Source organism: Piliocolobus tephrosceles, chromosome 1, assembly GCF_002776525.5.
Source record: "Piliocolobus tephrosceles isolate RC106 chromosome 1, ASM277652v3, whole genome shotgun sequence".
Lineage (NCBI taxonomy): Eukaryota > Metazoa > Chordata > Mammalia > Primates > Cercopithecidae > Piliocolobus > Piliocolobus tephrosceles.
In genome coordinates this window covers 678773-699365 of record NC_045434.1, presented here as the reverse complement: position 1 = coordinate 699365, position 20593 = coordinate 678773, and the positions used below count along the sequence as shown (strand labels likewise).

Sequence of the window (20593 nt, the reverse complement as noted above, 5' to 3'; positions counted from 1 at the left end):
TTGGGGAAGTTCTCCTAGATAATATCCTGAAGTATGTTTTCCAACTTGGTTCCATTCTCCCCATCACTTTCAGGTACACCAATCAATAGTAGGTTTGGTCTTTTCACATAGTCCCATATTTCTTGGAGGTTTTACTCACTGCTTTTCATTCTTGTTTAATTGAATCTTGTCTTCATGCCTTATTACAGTAAGTTGATCTTTAGTCTCTGATATCCTTTCTTCCTTTGATCAATTTGGCTATTGATACTTGTGTATGCTTCACGAAGTTCTCATGCTGTGTTTTTCAGCTGCATCAGGTCATTTATGTTGCTCTCTAAACTGATTATTCTAGTTAGCAGTTCCTATAACCTTTTATCAAAGTTCTTGGCTTTCTTGCTTTGGATTAGAGCATAAACCTTTAGGTCAGAGAAGTTTGTCATTACCCATCTTCTGAAGCCTACTTCTGTCAATTTGTCAAACTCATTCTCAATCTAGTTTTGTGCCCTTGCTAGAGAGGAGTTGCAATCATTTGGAGGATAAGAAGCAATCTGGTTTTTGGAATTTTCAGTGTATTTTCACTGGTTTTTCTTCATCTTCTTAGATTTATCTACCTATGATCTTTGAGACTGATGACCTTTGGATGCGGTTTTAGTGTGGGGGTGCTTTTTGTTGATGTTCATGGTATTGCTTTCTGTTTCTTAGTTTTTTTTTTTTCTAACAGGCCATTCTTCTGCAGGTCTGCTGCAGTTTGCTGGAGGTCCACTCCAGACCATTTGCCTGGGTATCACCAGTGGAGGCTGCAGAACAGCAAAGATTGCTGCCTGCTCCTTCCTGTGCAAGCTTTTTCCCACGGGGCACCATCCTGATGTCAGCCGGAGCTCTCCTGTATGAGGTGTCTGTCGACCCCTGCTGGGAGGTGTCTCCAGTCAGGAGGCATGGGGGTCATGAACCCACTTAAGGAGGCTGTCTGTCCCTTAGCAGAACTCCAGTGCTGTGCTGGGAGAATCCTCCTTGTCAGGATCTGCTTCTTTCTTCAGAGATGGCAGGTAGGAATGTTAAAATCCGCTGAAGCTGTACCCATAGCCGCTCTTTCCCTCAGGTCCTCTGTCCCAGGGAGATGGGAGTTTTATCTATAAGCTGCTGACTGGGGCTGCTGCCTATCTTTGAGAGCTGCCCTGACCAGTGAGGAGGTATCTAGAGAGGCAGTCTGGCCACAGCCGCTTTGCCACAATATGTTGAGTTCTCACAATATGTTGAGTTAGCACTCTCAGGGGAAAACCATCTACTCAAGTCTCAGTAATGGCGGATGCCCCTCCCCTCCCACAAGTTTGATCATCCCAGGTGGACTTCAGACTGCTGTGCTGGCAGTGAGAATTTCAAGCCAGTGTTTCTTAGCTGTGCTACATGGGAGTGGGACCCACTGAGCGAGAACACTTGGCTCCCTGACTTCAGTCTCCTTTCCGGGGGAGTGAATGGTTCTGTCTTGCTGGGGTTCCAGGTGCCACTCAGTTGGAAATGCAGAAATCACCTGCCTTCTGCATTTTGCTGGGAGCTGCAGATGGGAGCTGTTCCTATTTGGCCACCTTGCTAGTCTCCCCTAAAGAATCAATTTTTTCAAATGGGCAAGGAATTTGAATACATATTTCTACAAAGAAGATATATAAGTGCTCAATGAACACATGACAAGATCAGTTCACTAGTAACTAGGAAAATACAAATCAAAGCCATAATGAGATGAACTTTCACACTCATTAGGAAACCTATTTTTTATATATGTATGTATATGGTAGAAAATAACAAGTGTTGGCAAGTGGTACAAGGATGTGAACACATTGGAATTTTTGTGCATTCCTGATGGGAATGTAAAATAGTGTGCTGCTGTGAAAATCAGTATGGCAGTTCCTTTACACATTAAACAAATAATTGTTGTATGTTTCAGCAATCCCACTTCCAGGTATATACAAAGAATAATTGAGAACAGGCACTCAAACAGATATTTGGACACCAATGTTCGTAGCAGCATTATTCACAATAGCCAAAATGTAAGTAATCCAAATGTCTGAATGGGATGAATGGAAAAAGTATGATGTTGCATACAATAAAATATTATTTGGCCTTAAAAAGGAATGAAACTCTGATATAAGCTACAACATGGATGAACCTTAAGAACATTATTTTAACTGAAATAAGCCAAATGCAAAAGGACAAATATTACATGATTCCACCTTTAAGAGGAACTTGGAGAAGGCAATTAAAATAGACTTAAAGTGCGATAGTGGTTAGAAGAACTGAGAGAAGATGAGAATGGGGAGTTAATAGGTTGAGAGAATATAGTTTGGTGAGAGAAAAACTATGGAGGTGTTGACGGTGACACAAAACTGGGAATCTATACTTTATCTTCATGATAAAAATGTACAATGTTATTTGTCAACATTAAAAAGGAGAAGAAATGTGAACCTTCTTAATGTTATGAATGGTATAGACCAAAATTATTATAATGGTAAATTTTATGTAATATATGTTTTACTGCAAAAATTTCTTAGAAAAATAAACTGAACCAGTAAGACCTCGTCCCAAGAGAAACATGTCATTAATTCAAGTACTGGGTATCATGGGAAGTCTAAGACCATTCAAGGCATTACCTGCAATAAAAAATGCAACATTGGGTTTTTCACAACGGGTTTGCCGCCAGAACACAGGTGTCATGAAAACTGCCCCTAAAAGCCAAAATGGGAGAGCAAAAGACTCATATCAACCTTGTTGTCATTGAACACATAGATTCGGGCAAGTCCACCACTACTGGCCATCTGATCTGCAAATACAGTGGCATCAACAAAAGAACCATTGAAAAAATTGTGAAGGGGGCTGCTGAGATGGGAAAGGACTCCTTCAAGTATGCCTGGATCTTTGATAAGCTGAAAGCTGAGTGTGAACATGGTATCACCATTGATACCATTGTGGAAATTTGAGACCAGCAAGTACTATGTGACTATCATTGATGTCCCAGAACAGAGAGACTTCATAAAAAACATGATTATAGGGACATCTCAGGCTGACCATGCTGTCCTGATTATTGCTGCTAGTGTTGGTGAATTTGAAGCTGGTATCTCCCAGAATGGGCAGATCCAAGACCATGCTCTTCTGGCTTACACACTGGTTGTGAAATAACTAATTGTTGGTGTTAACAAAATGGATTCCACTGAGTCACCCTACAGCCAGAAGAGATATGAAGAAATCATTAAGGAAATCAGCACTTACATTAAGAAAATTGGCTACAACCCTGACATAGTAGTATTTGTGCTAATTTCTGGTTGGAATGGTGGCAACACGCTGGAGACAAGTGCTAACATGCCTTGGTTCGAGGGATGGAAAGTCACCTGTAAGGATGACAATGCCAGTGGAACCACACTGTTTGAGGGTCTGGTCTGCATCCTACCACCAACTCGTCCAACTGACAAGCCCTTACGCCTGCCTCTCCAGGATGTCTACAAAATTGATGATATTGGTACTGTTCCTGTTGGCCGAGTGGAAACTGGGGTTCTCAAACCTGGTATGGTGATCACGTTTGCTCCAGTCAATGTTACGACTGAAGTAAAATCTGCTGAAATGCACCATGGAGTTCTCAGTGAAGCTCTTCCTGGGGACAATGTGGGCTTCAATGTCAAGAATGTGTTCATTAAGGATGTTTGTCATGGCAACATTGCTGGTGACAGCAAAAGTGACCCACCAAATCACTGTTCAGGTGATTATCCAGAACCATCCAGGCCAAATCAGTGCTGGTTATGCCCTTGTACTGGATTGCCACATGGCTCACATTGCAAGTCAGTTTGCTGAGCTGAAGGAAAAGATTGATTGCTGTTCTGGCAAAAAGCTGGAAGATGGCCCTAAATTCTTGAAGTCTGGTGATGCTGCCATTGTTGATATGGCTCCTGGAAAGCCCATGTGTGTTGAGAGCTTCTCAGACTATCAACCTCAGGGTCGCTTTGCTGTTCGTGGTATGAGACAGACAGTTGCGGTGTGTGTCATTAAAGCAGTGGACAAGAAGGCTGCTGGAGCTGGCAAGGTCACCAGGTCTGCCCAGAAAGCTCTGAAGGCTAAATGAATATTATCTCTAATATCTGTCACCCTGGTCTTAATCAGTGGTGGAAGAACAGTCTCAGAACTATTTGTTTCAATTGGCCATTTAAGTTTAGTAGTAAAAGATGTTAATGATAACAATGCAGTGTAAAACCTTCAGAAGGAAAGGAGAATGTTTTGTGGACCACTTTGGTTTTCTTTTTTGCATGTGGCAATTTTAAGTTATTAGTTTTTAAAATCAGTACTTTTTAATGGAAACAAATGACCAAAATTTTGTCACAGAATTTTGAGACCCATTAAAAAAGTTTAATGAGAAAAAAATGCAACATTGAATATTTTCTAAATTGTATCCCTGCAAAATGAGGAACATTATCCTTTTAATTCTTATTTAACAACATAATTGTTTTCATAATTCAATAGTAATTTGCAACATAATGAAAACAATTTGAAAATAAATAGTACAGCAAATTAAAAATGATTCCCATATGTATGATATTTTAAGAATTTGTGGTAATATGTGTATTTTAAATTTACTGCGTTCCATTTTAATGTTTTAATTGCTAGGCAATAAAATCAAAATTAACAAATTAATATATGTAGACATGTTATTACAACGCACTTACTGAATAACAATGTATAAAATACAAGATTCCATAAAACTTTGAGACATAACAATATTGGGAGAATCTGAATAAATATATTTGTTTCCTTCCCCATTGAAATGATTCTTAACATCCCCAGGAAACATTTAAAGAAGTGATCAGAATTCCTTTTACAACCTTGGATTAAGGCCAGCCTGTGTTATTAGTGACTTAACCCACAATGTTCAAGTCTCAGTGGACATTCCCAAGTGAACACACACACATTAAACTCAATCTCCAAGTGGCTGAGGCGAGTGAATTGCTTTGACCTGGGAAGTTGAGGCTGCGGTGAGCTAAGATAAGGTCACTGCAATCCAGCCAGGGAGGCAGAGTGAGACCCTGTCTCAAAAAATAAACAAATAAAATAAAATAAATAGGTAAGTTCAGTTTTTTATTTAGGATCTGTAAAATTTTATGAATAATTTATAGTGTAACAAAACTAAATAAGTTTTTTAAAAGGCTGACTATTCTATAAAGTAGTTACCTCTTATCTGCTGTTTTAGTTTTTGCATTTTCAGGTACCTGTGATGAACTGCCATCTGAAAATATTACATGGAAAATTCAAGAAATAAACAATTCATAAGTTTTAGATTGGTTTTCAATAGTAGCCTAATACCGTATCACAGTGCTTACATGTAGGAACACTTTTACACTGTTGGAGGGACTGTAAACTAGTTCAACCATTGTGGAAGACAGTGTGGTGATTCCTCAAGGATCTAGAACTAGAAATACCATTTGACCCAGCCATCCCATTACTGGGGATATACCCAAAGGATTATACATCATGCTGCTATAAAGACACATGCACACGTATATTTATTGCGCACTATTCACAATAGCAAAGACTTGGAATCAACCCAAATGTCCATCAGTGACAGACTGGATTAAGAAAATGTGGCACATATACTCCATGAAATACTATGCAGCCATAAAAAAAGGATGAGTTCGTGTCCTTTGTAGGGACATGGATGCAGCTGGAAACCATCCTCAGCAAACTATCGCAAGAACAGAAAACCAAACACTGCATGTTCTCACTCATAGGTGGGAATTGAACAATGAGATCACCTGGACAGGGGAAGGGGATCATTACACACCAGGTCCTATTGTGGAGAGGGGGGGGAAGGATAGCATTAGGAAATATACCAAATGTAAATGACGAGTTAATGGGTGCAGCACACCAACATGGCACAAGTATACATATGTAACAAACCTACACGTTGTGCACATGTACCCTAGAACTTAAAGTATAATTAAAAAAAAATATTCCATGCCCAGAGTGGAACAAAAATTAATCTAGATGATTTTTTAAAATTTAGTCTTGGCATTTATAATTGCTTATTCCAAGGTATGAATTTTCTTTTTGTTTGTGTTTCTTTTTATCAAAAAATACATCATATGTTTTCCATTAAATTGTGGGCAATAGGGTTTTATTAACATGTAGAAATGAAAATAGTAAATGTTTAATCATTTCATTCAGCGTAATAGTTGTATAATATGTTGTTTATCTCATTAAGGCAAAAAGAACAATAAATTATTTAAGATAACTGAATCTAATTGAATATAAAATAGTATTTTATTTATTCTCAACTGGTGGGTATAGCTTCTTCTTTGTCCTCAAGTAATGATTTATTGATAAGTTTACCTCAGGATAAGTAATTATGTTGAGGGAGAAACCAATTTGTCTTTAGAAAAACAAGAGTTTCTGGTTTCTATATAACCAATTCTATAGATGTTACAGTCTATAGACTGTGGAGTAGATTATTTGAACCATTCCCCAGTTACATCACAACACACTCAATTTTTACCTCCTGAATAATAGCCACTAGTATTCTCATACAAACATTCTCTCTGCAGAGTATTTTTTTTTTTTTTTTTTTGAGACGGAGTCTCGCTCTGTCGCCCAGGCTGGAGTGCAGTGGCCGGATCTCAGCTCACTGCAAGCTCCGCCTCCTGGGTTTACGCCATTCTCCTGCCTCAGCCTCTGCAGTAGCTGGGACTACAGGCGCCCGCCACCTCGCCCGGCTAGTTTTTTGTATTTTTAGTAGAGACGGGGTTTCACCGTGTTAGCCAGGATGGTCTCGATCTCCTGACCTCGTGATCCGCCCATCTCAGCCTCCCAAAGCGCTGGGATTACAGGCTTGAGCCACCGCGCCCGGCTTCAGAGTTTTAGTTCTACTTACTTTTCTCATAAATCAACAGGTTTATAGAGCTTGGGTTGGGGTCAGCTGCTCTGCTCAACTATTTTTATACCTGCTTATGCATGTGCCTAAAAGGGTCAGCATTATTTCCATAAAAGTTATCATCTGCTTCGGTCCATTCTCTGAGTGAAAGGCCATTGCTCTCCAGAAGAAGCCATTCCTGAGAAACTCTTTAATATCTGAGGAGAGGAGGCAAGAAGGAAGTAGAATGAGCAAGTAAGAAAACCCTGGATTATCCAAGTGACAACAGTGATGAGTGACTGACCTGCAGTTGACTCTTGAACAACAAAGATTTAAACTGTGTAAGTCCACTTACTTGTGACTTTTCTTCTGCCTCTGCCACTCCTAAGACAGCAGAACCAATGTCTCCTCCTCTTCCTCTTCCTCAGTCTACTCAACTTGAAGACAAGGATGAAGACCTTTATGACAAACCACTTTCCCTAAATAAATAGTCAATGTATTTTCTCTTTCTGATGATATTTTTATTAAGATTTTCTTTTTCTAACTTACTCTACTGTAGAAATACAGTATATAAGACATATAAGATACAAACTATGAATTAATTGACTATGTTATTTTAAGGCTTCCTGTCAACATTACACTATCATTAGTTAGGTTCTGGGCAAGTTAAAAGTTATATGCAGATATGATTTACTTCAACTTCTGTTTTAGATATGGGTGTACATTTGCAGATTTGTTACATGAGAACATTGCATGTTGCTTAGATTTAGAACCTGTCACCTTGTGGTGAACATGGTACCCAATCAGTAGTTTTTTTAATCCCATCTCACCCTCTAGCAGTGCAGTGTCTACTGTCACCATATTTATGTCCATGTATGGGCCAATGATTAGTTCCCACTTACAAGTGAGAATATTCCATATTTGGTTTGCCTTTCCTGAGTCAATTTACTTAGAATTATGGCCTCCAGCTCCATTCATCCAGGTTGATTGCAAATAGCATGATCCAATTCTTTTTAATAGCTGTGTAGTATTTCATGGTGTATATGTACCATATTTTCTTTATCCAATTGCACACAATGCATGTGTCTTTTTGATAGATTGATTTTGTGTGTGTTTGTGTGTGTGTGTGTGTGTACTGAGCATTGGAATTGCTAGGTCAAATGGTATCCTTTTTAATTTTTTGAGAAATCTCCAGACTGCTTTCCATAGCTGCTGGACTAATTTACATTCCCACCAACAGCGTATGAGAATTCCCTTTTCTCTGCAGCTTCATCAATATCTGCGTTTTTTTGAATTTTTAGTAATAGCCATTGTGACTTGTATGAAATGGTATCTCATTGTGGTTTTGATTTGCATATCTGTGATGATTAGTGATGCTGAGTATTTTTTCATATGCTTTTTGACCACTTGTATGTCTTCTTCAGAGATATGTCTGTTTATGTACTTTGTGCATTTTTTAATGGGGTTGTTTTTTGCTTGTTGATTTATTGAACTTCCCTGTATATTCTGGGCATTAGACCTTTGTCAGATGCCTAGTTTGCAAATATTATTTCCTATCTTGTAGGTTGGCTGTTTCCTCTGTTGATAGTTTCTTTTGCTGTGCAAAAGTTATTTCATTTAATTAGGTCCTGCTTGTCAATTTTATTTTGTTGCTGTTAATTTTGGAGACTTATAAGTTCAGGTAGAGGAGTAAGTATTTGGGTTCTATTATAGATATTGAAAGGTTTTCTCTCTGAGGCATGTCGAAAGAGAGTTTAGATACATAAAGAATGGTAAATGGATACTAGACTTTCTGCTGAACCAGCATTACCATGCCCCTCATTTATTTCTTTACATGCTCATTGTAAAGGAGTTATGGAATATGTAAGAAGTTTGTTATATGCATGATATTTGGAGAAATAGACATGGAAGATGAAAAGAGTAGATAGGTTTTGGTCTTGATTCCTCAATTAAACCAACAAATTCCTGTGGTGCTATTTGGACAGATGCCGAATGGAGAGAGACAGAAAGAAAGAGAGAGAGAGAGACCTTGTCATGAAAGAGTTTGTGAAACCAATGGACAAGCATTGGTACCTATAGAACCTCGTGATGGAGTATGACTCAGAGCTGTGTACAAAGGCTGTCTCTTCATTTCGTTAATGAACACAATGTGTGGGAGGGATGCAGGAATGTCTCTTGTTCTCTTTGGCGTCTTAAAGTTTCTGTATGTTTCAGATTTTGTGGCATGGAGCTTTCCTAGTGAGAATCCCAATCATGATTAATTCCCATTTGGTCTCACAAACTGGTAAAAACTGGGAATTATTATGTTACTATGACTGTAGCCTCCCAGTACCAGTCTTGGTTTCCTTTCTTTTTGTCCTTCAAATCAGATTGGCTTTCGGATACACACACACGCACAAATACTACATGATCTCACTTATATATTGGGCCTAAAAGCAAGTGGAATAAGTTGCCCAGACAGGTCTCAAACACATGGGTGCAAGTCATCCCGGAACCATCCTCACAAAATGAATAAAATGACATTCTGGGTTTTAAACCAAAAGCATAAACTTTTAGTAGAAGCATACACTAAGCATGAACCAGCTTGCCCAGTAGCCCACTTTCATATGACTGCGTACTGCTTAAACGTCATGCAGCCCCTGTCACAAGGTCCTCATTTCCCTTAATTGCTTCTTTAGATTTCATCTTTAATTTTAGGAAACCTCAAGTTTTCTACATAAAATGTTTTCCAGATCCCGAATTGCAGTGGGTCCACCGAACCAGTGGGGCTGCCCAGCTTGTCTGAGAAACTGACTCAGTGCAGGATGCAGCGTCTGCATCTCCCTGTCTCATGACTTCACCACTCACTTCTCCATCAATCAGCAATCCCCACCCTTTAGCTCATTACGCATCCGGACTCCTTAAAAACATCATCCACAGGTCTCCCCAGAATTCTTATTTGAGGTGTCCTTTCTCTTCCTCCTTCAGGAATTTCTTTAAAAAACATTGAGAAAGCTTGTTCAGAAACATGACTTCGTTCATATGATGACTGTAGGACTGCTGACAGCTAACCGAGGCAGAGTGTTTGAAATTGAGGAGATAATATAAAGCACTAATTGTATTTGTATTTTTAAATTTTTATTAATCACAGGGAAGAAGGGACTCTGGCAAGTGCTTAATAGAACTGTATTTCAGAAAAATAATTGAAGTGAAGTTTTAGCACTAATGACTGTACTTTCCGTTAACAAAATTCAGCAGAAATCTTGGAGTCTCTTTGGGACATAGACTGGGGCTTCTTTTTAAGTAAATATGATTATGCATTTAAAGATCTGTGTGATTTAATGAATAATTCAAATGGACTGAACACAGGCATGTAAAAAATGTAAGGTCTCTCCAGAAGGCTGGAGTTTTATTTATATTCCTTGTTCTAATCTCTTTTTTCAGAGTAAACTAAGTTGTGGACTACTCTGTGCTTAGTTTTGTGGTTTCTACTGCAGACGGGTGAAATAGTCAATTTCTACTTCCAGAAAACTCTCAGGAGACCTGGGGTATTTCGGGAGGAAGTTGTTGACTCATATCCCTCATATTTGCATATGTGACCCTAGAGGGTAGTTTCCAGGTAAACCTAAACGTCTCTCTTTTTACAGCAATTCCCTTGAAGTCTGTCTTCCCACATCAACTATTCTTACTTCGTATTTCAGCACAACTAGGTTTGTCTTTTGAAGATGTGAAAACAGTTCCCTGGTTGCATTAGACATGGCACCTACTATTATGTTAAAAGCCAAGGTTTCAAACTTGAGGAAAAAAAATCCTTCAGCTTTTCAAATGTAGTAATATTGAAACATCTGTACACTTTGGCTTTCAGGAATTTGTCCTTGCCAGGACTGTGCACTAACTACGGTGACTGGATGATTATAAAACATATACATGCATGAGTACATCAGATTAGCTGGTCGGAGTGTAGTGGTGTTTACAACTAATTGATCACAACCAGTTGCAGGTTTATTGGTTCCTTTTCCACTCCCACTGCTTCATGTTACTAGCCTATACATATTAGTATATATATATCACAATAAATATGAGTCAAAATATATATCAAAATGTGTCAAAAATTATTATTAATATTATTAATTTAAAAAGTGTGTGTAAAAAATACAAATAATTTTAAAACTCAGCAAAATTAAAACTGAACCAATATCATTTCCCAGGTAGATTGTACAATTAGTTCATTTAGTAAAAACTATAAGAAATTTCAGAATATTTAAAGCACTCTACTGAATAAAACTTAAATTACTATTTTCTAAATATTAATAACCAAAGAGAGTAGTAACATCATTTCATTATGTTTTAATAGGAGAAAATCACTTTATAACTTAATGAGCATTTCCAAATGTAAACAATTTGAACATGTATGATACCTAAAATATATTAAAAGATAACTCACAGGTATGTGATATCTTAATAATTTCTACTTATGTGTTTTTACTAAATTAACCTCGTTCTATTTTAGTGGTTTAAATCTTATTGCCAATGTAAATCAAACTCAGAAAGAAATAAATCTATGCATACTCATTGTTACTGTGAATGCCTGAATAACAACATTCAAACTATAGGTTTTCATAAAGTTTAGAAACACAATAACATAGACATAATGTGAATAAATAAATAGATATTTCTCCACTGTGTTTACCCTTGACCTGCCTTGAAACATCTAAACACATGATCAGAACTCATTTCTGAACCTTGGACTAAGGCCATCCTCTGTTATTAGTGACTCAGCCTAGAATGTCCAAAGTCTCAGTGGACAGTCCCTAGTGAATACCAGCAAAACAACTGTTAATCTCATTCTCCAGGTAAAGAAGGAGTGGAATCATGGTCGCTACTGAATCCCCATGAAGGTCTCTGAAATCTCATGTGTAAGGATGCAAAATGAATATATACATTTCTTAAAAAGTCTTCTTAACACTTACTCAGAAAAATGACTTTGTTCCTATGATGACTGTAGGACTGCCGTCAGCTAAGCAAGGCAGTGAGTGTTTGGAAATGAGGAAACAATAAAGGTACTACTTATAATTGTATTTTAAAATTTGTATTGATCACAGGGAAGAAGGGACTCTGGCAAGTGCTTAAAAGAACTTTGTTTCAGACATAGAGTTGAGGTGAATTTCAGCACTAGTGACTGTACTTTCTCTAACATCATTCAGCAGAAATCTTGGAGTATGAAATGCAGACAACCAAAAGTGATTTTGCAGCTAATTCATAAATGTGTTACCTGGACGCAAAGGGAAATGATGGTCAATGGAAGAGATAGGGATAAATTATATTAGACTATGCTGAAATGAAAGAACCCACATTCACACTAATTATTGTAGGAGGTAGCACTTCCCTCGTTCCTACTTGGTTGGTGTTTTGTTTTAATTTGGTTTGGTTATTTTGCCATGAGTGATGAGTGATTGTATGATGCTCATTATAATCTTACTCCTGCTTCTTACTTGCTATTTTACCTTATGTGAATCCAGTCTTTCTAATGAAATGCCTGTTTTGCCATTTCCCAGCCCTACATGTAAGTAACGGAGATCAGTTTCTGGAAGTTTCAGAGGTTCAGAACTTTAGTATATTTCAGATATTGCTTCAGAAGAGAGGAAGTAATCCAGATTTCTGCAAAACCCTGTAAATAATGTCTTGAGTTTTGGTGACTTTTCAAAGTTCAATCTGATTTCTTATAAAAGTTCCCGCATAGTCAATTTGTGCCCCTGCCTCCCCAGCATTTTTTTTTTTTTTTTTGGTAAATCCAGATTTTTTCTGCACCTATGCCAATGTTCTGATGAAGTTTAAGCAGAGCAGCCTTATATTGTGATGAATAGTGATTTTTCTTCGAGAATAGTTTTGATCAAAACTGACGAAAGTGTAAGTTTAGTAAATCTGTGCCTCAGTGGAAAGTGGCAGAATCTGGACTCCAGAGGACCGTCCTCCTTGGTTCCCGACTCTGTCCTAGGTCACTGCACAGTCGTGAATAACTCTCTTCAAATCTCTGTGATTCAATTATTCTTCCTTTTAATAATGAGACTATAGTTGAAAAATCTTTGTCTTCTGTGAATGTATGAATCACAAAATTAGGCTATTTTCATTAACTCATTTTCAACTCTAAATCGAAGGATAGGAAAAAGAGATCTATGCAATACAATGATACATTTAGACTTCAAAAGATAGTAATATGTAATTCATTTGAAACTTGGGCACCATTTGGAGAATTTTAATTATTGTGTTGAATATGTACATCCCCAGTTGGATTTACACAGATCACATGGATTTTTCTTGTAAGTGAATTCCTCCAGTAGGGAAACTTTCACATTGGAAACAAGATAGAAAACGTCTTTCATTTAGAGTTTCTGAGAGACCATTTTTCTGTGAAGATATGTAATTGTTGCCAGGTCAAGTGAAAGTACAGTAAAACCAGGTGACACAAGGAAACAGAAGAAGATTTGTAAGGAGTAAATTTTAATCATTAAAATAATTCTATTTGTTGTTTGTAAAATTTTTCTCAATTATTTACCATGTATATGGAGTTTTATATTAATAAATTTAATTACTTTTTAATTTTTTGGGGTGATTAAAAAGTGAGCCACCCTTATTTCAGTTTTACTGCCAAAAATTTTGGAGGGATAAACTAGACCACACAGTTTTAAAAGGTCTATATTAATGTATGTTTATTTATTTATGTGTCACACATATGCATAGATATGTATGTGTGTGTCTGTGTTTGTGGGTCTAGAGAAGTTTACTGAAAATCCCTGAATCTTTGAGTTTTGTCATCTATAAAATATCAATGATGATACCAATCTGAAGAGTTACTTTGATTAAATCCATTAGAATCACGGAATGAATCCTGTCACATTCCAGGTGCCAACGTGTGAAAAGAGTCCGTGAAAGTTCATGCCTCCCTCCTTCTTTTCATGTGAGACATAGTTCAGGTTTAAGGTTTGTGGGGCCTAGTCACTCTGAAATAATGACCGGAACTTTTTCTGCTTGTTCTTTCCTCCTGTGTATTATGTCACTAATGCTGATGCCTGCATACAGAATTTTTAGTGAAAAAAAAAGTAAAAGCAGGTGAAGATGTTTCTTAGTAGGCTAAAATACCTTCCTTATAGCTATTTCTGTGGATAAAAAAATAAAAGAGACATAAATAATCCATTTGGATTTGTTTTGACCTGAGAAAAAATGTCCTGTTTATTGAAGCAGGAATATCATGGCTAAGCCTGCTTTCCTATCAGGAACCAGGCTCTAATTTTATTAAATAATATGATATAATAGGATGTTAGAATATTGGAACCCTGGAATATGGGGAATAAAAAAGATGCTACATTGGCAGTCATAACACATGGTATTAAATATTAGACCTGATGTGCCATTTATTATGCTGTTCTATGTTCTTTTTTCCTCTCTTTAAAATTAGGGTAGTGTTAACTATCTCCTGGAAAGTTTGTCATAGAGAGCCCTATGTGAAATACAAATGATAGAGATGGTTGGATTGTTAGTTGTGTTAGTTATTTCAAATACTACAGGTTCTATTTGCCAATAATTAAACTAGTAATATAAATTATATAATATTGGATTAGTCTTAATCTCAATCTCTTATTGATTATTAATGACATTTATGAAAATAATTTGCTCTTCTAAATTTTCTTTAAAAAATTGCCAGAGGTCATAAAGTAACTGAAAATAAATTGCTCTGCAGAGAGCAGAAACCTGCCAGGATTTAAAAAAAATGTATTTGGAAATTAAATAAATGATTTTTATTAGGGTAAATATACATAAGAGAAACACCATTTTAACCATTTTAAGTGTAGAGTTCTGTGTCATTAAGTACATTTATATTGTTTTACAGTTATCCCTATCATGCATATCCAAAACAATTTCATTGTCTCCAACTAACACTTTGTTCTTGTTAAATAATTACTCTCCTTTTCTCCTTTCCCCGATTCCCTGGGGTCCACCATTCCACTCCTCTCTCTGTGAATTTCACGACTCTGGGTACTTTGTACGTGAATTCATACAATATTTGTCTTTTTGTGATGGACTTATTTCACTTAGCATAATATATTCAAGGTTCATCCATGTTGTAGCATGTGTCAAAATGTCTTCTCTTTTTAAAACTATATATACATACATTTTTATTGATTCCTCTGTAGATGAACACTTTCTTTTTGCCTTTGGGCTGTTGTGAATAATGTTGCTATAAACATTGACATAGAAATATTTGTTTAATGCAAAAACAGAATAACAAATGCTACATGTTCTCAGGTATAAGTGGGAGCTAAACATTAGGTACACATAGACATAAAGATGGGAATAGTAGACACTGGGAACTCCAAAAGACGGGAGTGAGGGAGGAGGCAAGGGTTGAAAAGCTACTTATTTGTACTATGTTCGTTATATCGGTGAAGGGTTCAACAGAAGCCCAGACCTCAGCATCACACAATATAACCATGTAACAAACCACAAATGTACTCCCTGAATAAAAAAAAATCCAAAAATATCTGTTCAGGTGTCTGCTTTTATTTATTGGGTGCACATTCAGAACTGAAATCATTGGATTGTATACTAACTCTGTGTTCAAATTTTGAGGAATTCCTACACATATGGTTCCAGATTTACAATAATTTGATGTTTTTTGACTTTATGATGAATTTATAGAAACATAACCCCAATGTAATTTGAGGAGCACCTGGACATATCATGGTTTGACTCGCAACTTTTGATATTATGATGAGTTTATAAGGATATTAACTTTTTACTAACAGTATTTTCAACTTGTGATGGGTTTATCACGGTGAAACTCCACTGTAAGTTGAGAAGCATCTGTATCATTTTCCATAGCGCCTTTATTATTTGACATTTCCCTCCAGCTATTCTTTTATAATTTTATCTCTTTCATTTAGATTTTTGATTCATTTTGACTTAATTTTTCTATATATTATAAAGTAAGCATCCAACTTCAATATCTTGAATGTAGATATCCACTTTTCCAAACACCGTTTATTGAAAAGACTGTCCCTTCACCACTGAGTGGACTTAGTCCCCTTTTTGAAAAAAGGTTGCCATGTATATCAGAGTCTATTTCTTGACTCTGTTTTCCTCTGTTGGGCTATATGTCTGGCTTTGTGCCAGTGCCACATTGTTTTGATGACTATAGCTTTGAGTAAGTTTTAAAATCAGAAAGTATGAGTTTAAATTTTGTTCTTTTTCAAAAAGAGTCAAAATTTTTTGACTGTTGAGCATCCTTTAAGATTCATATAAATTTCAGGATGGGCTTTCTATTTGTGAGAAAAAATATTTATTTGAATTTTGATGGAGACTCCATTGAATTTTTTTTTTTTGCTCTGTATGCTTTATTATTATTTTAACAATTATTTTATTGTTTATTTTTAAGTTTCAGGGTACATGTGCGGATGTGCAGTTTTGTTACATAGGTAACCGTGTGCCATGGTGGTTTGCTGCACTTATTAATTCCTCACCTATTTATTAGGCCCAGCATGCATTAGCTCTTTTCCCTAATGCTCTCCCCCAAACTGTCCTCCCCCAACAGGCCCCAGTAAGTGTGGTTCTCTTCCCTATGTCAATGTCTTCTCATTGTTTAGCACCCACTTACAAGTGAGAACATACAGTGTTTGGTTTTCTGTTCTTGCATTAGTTTGCTGAGGATAATGGCTTCCAGCTTCATCCATGTCCCTGCATGGCTTGTTCCTTTGTATGGCTGCACAGTATTCCATGGTGTATATGTACCACAATGTCTTTATCCAGTCTATCATTAATGGGCATTTGTGATGATTCCACATCTTTGCTATTGAGCATAGTGCTGCAATGAAGATACACGTGCATGTACCTTTATAATAGAATAATTAATATTAGTATTCTCTGATGATTTTATTTCTGTGGGATCAACAGTGATATTTCCCTTATGGTTTCTGATTGTGTTTATTTGAGTATTATCTATTTTCTTCTGTATTTGTCTTGCTAATGGCCTATTTTATTGATTTTTTTTTTTTTTTTAAAAACCAGCTCCTGGATTCATTAAGTTTTTGAAGGGTTTTTTTGTGTTTCCATCTCCTTCAGTTTCTCTCTGATCTTGGTTATTTCTTATCTTTTGCTAGCTCTGGGGTTTGTTTGCTCTTGGTTCTCCAGTTCTTTTAGTTGTGATGTTAGGATGTCGATTTGAGATCTTTTTAGCTTTTTGCTGTGGGCATTTAGTGCTATAAATTTCCCTTTAATACTGATTTAGCTGCATCCCAGAGATTCTGATAAGTTGTCTTTTGTTTTCATTGGTTTCAAAGAACTTCTTGATTTCGCTTTAATTTTATTATTTACCCAGGAGTCACTCAGGAGCAGGTTGTTCAATTTCCATGTAGTTGTGTGGTTTTGGGGAAGATTTTAATCTTGAGTTCTAATTTGATTGGGCTGTGGTCTGAGAGACTATTTGTTATGGTTTCATTTATTATATATTTGCTGAGGAGTGTTTTACTTCCAATTATGTGATCAGTTTTAGAATAAGTGCCTTGTGGTGAAAAAATGTATATTGTTTTTGGATGAAGAGTTCTGTAGATATCTATCAGGTCCACTTTGTCTAGAGCTGAGTTCAAGCTGAACTAGAGCTGAATATCTTTGTTAATTCTCTGTCTCAATATCTAATAGTGACAGTGGGGTATTAAAGTCTCCCACTATTATTGTGTGGGGGTCTAAGTCTCTTTGTATGTCTCTAGGAACTTGTTTTATGAATCTGGGTGCTCCTGGATTGGGTGCATATACATTTAAAATGGTTAGTTCTTCTTGTTGAATTGAATTATTTAACATTACCTAATGCCCTTCGTCTTTTTTGATCTTTGTTGGTTTGAAGTCTATTTTGTCAGAAACTAGGATTGCTACCCCTGCTTTTTCTTTCTTTCCATTTTCTTGGTAAATTTTCCTCTATCCCTTTACTTTGAGTCTATGTGCATTTTTGCACATGAGATGTGTCTCTTGAATACAGCACATCAATGGGTGACTTTGGGTATTGTTGACATCTTAACAGTATTAGCCTTCCAATAAATAAATATGTAGGATGCATTTCCATTTATTTATGTCTTTAATCACTCTAATCAGCATTTTGCCATTTTCAATGTGTAAAGTTTTCACCTCCTTGATTTGGTTTAATCTAAATGTTTCATTTGTTTTTGATACTATTGTTAATAAAATCAGAGTGCAATTTTCAGATTGTTTATTGTTAGTGTATAGAAGTACAACAGGTTTTCTCTGTTGTTGATGTTGCATCCCATAATTTTCCTGATTTTGTTACTTATCCTAAGTTTTCTACATATATAATTATGTCATATGCAAACAGAAATAATTTTATTTTTCTTTTGAATTAAGATATTTTTATTTCTTTTCTAATTGTGTTGACTGAACTTCCAGTAATTTGTTGAGTAGATGCAGTGAAAGTGGACTTTAGTGTCTTGTTCCAAATCTCAGAGTAAAAGCTACCAGTCTTTCATTATTATGAAGCTGCAGGTTAAATTCTCAATTGTGACATAATTCTTACATCACTTTAATGTTTTATTCAAGTAATCCATAGACATGGTCTCAGCAGGGTAAAATGTTAGAAACATAAGAAACTCTTGCTGACCCCAAAGTCAAGGATTTCAATTTATCTTTCCAGTTTTTCTCCGTATTTGCCCATGTATTTTTAGACAACACATTCATCTGCTAATGCCTGATTTCTATATCCCAAATACCATTCCTTGACCCATGATATAGGCTAACATGGATAGTGACCTGCTCCCTTCTCCATAAACACCCCCAGGTTCCTTACTCTTCTCCCATTGTCGCAGCAGAATTACATTCCACTTTATGTCTGCATTGAGGGGTTGACAACATCATTTCATCTTATAGAATTTATTGCTGCAATACAAAAAAAAAAAAAAACTATTGCATTTGAACATGATAGTTAATATATCTCAGTTGAGAGAAATTTTTTAAAGAATATTAATTTCACTATTATTTTGCTATATCCCTTTCTAGGAATGTCCTTAAGCACATATTGGCCCTCCTGTATGAATTCCCTAATTTTTCTGTCTTTCCTAAATAGCAATCTTTTCATGTTGTTGTTGCTTTTGTTTACCTTCAAATAGAGTTTTCTTACTTTGTCTTTTGAAACTTCTCTCATTGCAGCCTCTGGTAATCACTATTTTGCTCTTGACTTCCATGAGATCAACTTTTTTAGATTCCACATATGAGTGAGAGCATATGGTATCTGAAATTCTATTTCTGATTTAGTTTACGTAATATAATGTGTTCCAGGTTCATCTATGTTATTGTAAATGGCAAAATTTCATTCCGGTTTATGAGTGAATGAAAATCCATTGTGTATATATATCATGTTTCATTTATCCATTGATGAATATGTAGGTTGGTTTCATATTTTGAGTAATTTTAAGCTGTTTCAAAAAACATGGGAGTGCAAGTATCTCTTCAACACCCCAATTTCCTTTTCCTTAGATATATACCTGGTAGTAGCATTGCTGGATCATATAGTAGTTCTATTTTTAATTTTTTGAGAAACCGCCATACTGTTTTCCATAATGGCTGTACTAATTTACATCATCAACAACAGTGAATAGGTTTTCCTGTCCCCACATTCTTACCCACACTGGTTATCTTTTATCTTTTTTAAATAGTCATTCTAACTGTGAAGTGATATCGCTTTTGTTTTTGATTTGTATTTTCCTGATCATTAGATGCAGACCACTTGTTTTTACCTGTTGGCTACTTGTTTGCTTTCTTTTGAAAAATGTCTATTTAAGCCTTTTGACCATTTTTAATTGGGTGTCTTGCTTAAATCATTTATTTATTTATTTATTTATTTTTGGCTATTAAGTTTCTTACATATTTTGGATATTAGCCCCTTATCATATGTATATTTGGCAAATATTTCCTCCCATTCCATAAGCTGTCTCTTCACTGTGCTGATTGTTCCTTTTGCAGTTTAATGTAATCCCATCTCTCGGTCTTTGATTTTCTTGCCTGTGCTTTGAGGTCTATAAAAAAATCCCCATATCAACATCATCAAACATTTTCCTTATATTTTCTTCAAGTAGTTTCATTAATTTAAGTTTTCCATTTAAGTCATTAAGCCACTTAGAGTTAATTTTTGTATATGATGAAAGAAAAAAACCTGTAATTTCATTCTTCTGCATGTGGATATCCAGCTTTATACAGAAGCATTTATTGGAGAGACTGTCCTTTCCCCAATGTATGTTGTTGGCATCTTTGTTGAAAATCAGTTGGTGATAAATGTTTAGCTATATTTCTGGGCTCTCTATTTTGTTCCAATTGTTTATCAGTCTGTTTTTGTGTTAGTAGTATACTGTTTTCGTTATTTATATCTTTACAGTATATTTTAAAGTCAAGTAGTGTAATGCCTTTAGCTTTGTTCTTTTCCCTCAAGATTGCTTTGGCTAGTCAAGTTCTTTTGTGGTTCCATATGAAATTTAGATTTGTTTCTATTTTTATAAAGAATGCATTAGAATTTTGATAAGGATTTTATTGACTCTGTAGATTGCTTTAAGTAGTACGAACATTTTAATAATATGAATTCTTCCAAACCATGAACATGAGATATCTTTTCATTTAGTTGTATCTTCTTCGGTTTCTTTCATCAGGGTTTTATTGTTGCTATTATAGTGACCTTTTGGTGAAATTTATTTACTCCTTGTGATGAACTCCCTT

The 20593-nt window shown here is 35.9% G+C and overlaps 1 protein-coding gene and 1 pseudogene across 1 annotated transcript in view; both read left to right on the top strand.

Moving 5' to 3' along the window:
* LOC111545272 (translation initiation factor IF-2-like) overlaps positions 1-20593 on the top strand; it is a 156276-nt gene that overhangs the window by 64767 nt on the left and 70916 nt on the right. The gene's annotated exons all lie outside the window — the stretch shown is intronic.
* On the top strand, positions 2709-4081 carry LOC111545185 (annotated as a pseudogene).